The sequence below is a fragment of the Bison bison genome, unplaced genomic scaffold (assembly GCF_000754665.1).
Source record: "Bison bison bison isolate TAMUID 2011002044 unplaced genomic scaffold, Bison_UMD1.0 scf7180017864524, whole genome shotgun sequence".
NCBI classification, from domain to species: Eukaryota; Metazoa; Chordata; class Mammalia; order Artiodactyla; family Bovidae; genus Bison; species Bison bison.
In genome coordinates this window covers 1,298,068-1,301,345 of record NW_011495075.1, presented here as the reverse complement: position 1 = coordinate 1,301,345, position 3,278 = coordinate 1,298,068, and positions in this window count along the sequence as shown.

Below are 3,278 nucleotides of genomic sequence, written 5' to 3'. Positions count from 1 at the left end.
GGGCGTGGGGGCTGGGGAGGGGGGTGGACTCTGTCCTGGAGCAGCCTGGCCGGCAGGCTGGCTAATGTCCCAAGGACCTCCTCCAGGTGGAGTCCGGTCCTGGGGTTGGCGTGGGTGGGGACCTCCCCTGACACGCACACATGCACACACACGCACACACACACACGAAGAACACACGGCAGGAGTGCGTCCAGCAGGTGGCCACATGCTGACCGGCTCCACGGGAGGCCCGAGCGCCCGGGGGGTCTCCCCACGAGGAGCTGGCCATGGTCGGGTTGGGGGAGCGGGCGGGGCCCACCGAGAGGAGAGCAGGAATGTTTCAGGTGTGGCGGGTGTGGCCACGGAAAGCCTGGAGGTGCAAGGATGAGTCATCCCGGGTGGGTCCGCCCGCCCGGCGGGGGAAGAGTCTTGGGCGTCCTGACGAGGGCTCCCCGGTGACCCGGGGCGAGTCGCCCCTGTGCGGCCCTAGGGGAGGACCCCAGGTGCTTTCGTCTGCGGCATGGGTCTCCCCCGATTGCTGACCCAAATGAGGCTTCTGTGCGGGCAAAACGGCTGATGATGCTGACCCCACGGGGAAGGCGGACCTTTGCCCTCTGACCCCAGACTTCTGGGGGTGGGCAGACACCTCGTGGCAGACACATGTTGGACAGAGAGGCTCATGGCCCTTCCTGAGAGGACTGTGGGTGCCGTGCTCCCCGGGAGGTGGGGTGAATGTGGACTGAGCGGTGCTGGGACCCTTCTTCCCACCCCCCTCCAGGGCTACAGCTGTGGGCACTCTGGCTCCAGTCTCTCCCCAGTTCACGGACCAATCAGGGTCCCCTCTGGGTGAGGGGGGACCTGGCCGAGTGGAGTGAAGGACCCCAGTGTCCTGCTGCAGGTGCGGGCTGGGCGGGGGCCCCATACCTCACCGTGCCCAGCACTGAGACAACAGCAGCCTGGGGAGCAGGGACCAGGTGGGGGTCATTGTGAAAGGCTTCCTAGGAGTGGTGTCCAGAAAGGTCAAGGGGCCAGTGGAGAAGCCAGCAGAGCTGTTCCATCACCCTCAGGGAGAAGCCCCATGTTCTTCCTGCTGCACTTGACTCAGAGGGTGGTGCTTACCAACCAGACCCCCGCCCCGAGTCAGGAGAGGGAGCCCTTGCTTCTGCTGTGGGAGCAGGGCTCACAAACGGCTCACCTCCCATCTGCACCCCTTTGAGTATCTGGCACACTGCAAGCTGTGACTGCAAGTGTGTGAGGTCTCTGGACTCCCCTCCCTCAAAACCACAGCCCACAAGCAGCTGCCTTCTGCCTGAGAAGCAGTGCTGGCTGGTGTGATGGCAGCCTTGTTCTCACAAGGAGGCCAAGCCAGGCAGCTCACAGTGGGAGTCAGGAAGTCTGACCCCCAGTCGCAGATGATCTTGGGAAGGTGCCTTCAGGAGCTGCCTGGAAGGGCCTGGAGACCTTGGTCCAACCAGAAGTGAGAGCTGCCACGCACACCTGTCACCACCACAGTCCCCCTGGGTCACAGGAACTGGCCTTGGCTGATAGGGCACTCCAGATCCACGGCAGAGAACTCCCCCTCTGTCATGTGGAGGGAAGTAAGAGGGAGGCGGGCAGGTGCAGGCAGGGGAGGAGATGCTTCAGCTGGTGACGTCACTGCTGACCGCCTCCCTCTCAAGCAGGGCGGGGCCCCGTGGGAGCCTGCCCTCCATGGAGCCTCCTGGGGACGCCTGTCCCAGGACCCCGTGTCTGTCTCCAGCCCAGATTTCCATCCAAAGCGGCTGGCTGGCCCACACCCACCCCTGGGTGAGGAGTTCTTGCCCTGTGGGACCCTGGTCTGTTCCCCCCGACCCACCCAGAAGGGGTGCAGGAGTGGGCTGGACAGAGGGGAGGTGGACAGCACGCCGGCTGTCGGCTGGCTCCCCTGGGTGTCCATGTCTGCAAGATTGCCTCCAGGCTCCTCCTGATGAAGGTCACCTTTCAGAGGGGCGGCTTCCTGAGAAGGGAAGAAGTGCAGCTGCCTGGTCATCAGGGAGCTTGGAGTGAGTCAGAGCCTCAGGGGAGCCCCTTTGGGAGTCAGGCCTGGGCCCAGGGCACCCTGGAACGGGCACACCTCTGGAGGGACCCTGAGGCTGGCAGCCAAGGAGACGATGATGCCCAAGCCTTGGGTGCCCAAGGCTTCCTTGCTGAAGCCTGTCTCTAGAGACAAGAAGGCTGGCTTCCCTGAATGCCACAGTGAGAGTTGTTATGATCACACAGTCTTGGGACCTGGAGGTGCAGAGAACCCACCCCTTCTTTCTCGAGAAGAGGAAGGCTAGGCCCAGTGCAAGTGCGTGCCAAGTCTCTTTAGTTGTGCCCAACTCTTTGTGACCCCATGGACTGTAGCCCACCAGGCTCCTCTGTCCATGGGATTCTCCAGGCGAGAATACTGAAGTGGTTTGTCATTTCCTTCTCCAGAGGATCTTCCCCGCTCAGGAACTGAACCTGCGTGTCCTGTGCCTCCTGCGCTGGCAGGTGGATTCTTTACCACTGAGCCACCGGGGGAGCCCCCACCGAGGTCCAGAGCCAGGACCAGTTTCAACACCTCTAGGCTGCAGGGCAGGGGTCTCTGCCACAGCCAGTGGCCCCAGCAGCCCTCCGTGGTGGGGGCCTGGGGAGTCAGGGGCAGGGTCCCTCCTACGAGCTGTCAGGGTCACCTGGCTCTAGACAGAGGAGGTGACCCGAGGCGGGGATGCCAGCCATGTTACAAAGCTGCCCCTGCTCTGCGTTCTTTCCCCGCTCGGGGGCTCAGTGCCCACCCCCAGAGGTGTGGGGGCCTGTGGGGCACAGCCCCGGGGGGGAGCGGACTGAGCCAGACACTGCCCCTGGAGCTGAACTCAGGCCCTTGGCCGGGACCCACCTTCCCCAGGGCCGTCACTTAATGAGGTTGGGGGCCAGCCTCGCTCCCGACGCCCAGGCCACAGCTCCCGGTCCAGGAAATGGGGCGCCAGACGGGATGCAGCCCAGGGTCCAGACCCAGGACAGCCCCACGGGCGGAGCTCGCTCCCAGGTTTTGAGCTTGGGTTCACTGACGGTTACGATTCTGCGTCTGCAGCCGAGGCTTAGCACAAGACACAGCGTGAGCGGAGCCCCAGGCTGGTCCCAGCCAGCCTCCAGGCAGCGGGCAGAGCCGGGCATCCTGAGCCGCCCCCGCCCGCCTGCAGAGCCAGGCATCCTGACGGACCCCCCCCCAGCCCCCTGCCGTGCAGAGCCGGAAGTCCTGAGGCTCCCCCTCTGCTATGCAGAGCCGGGCATCCTGA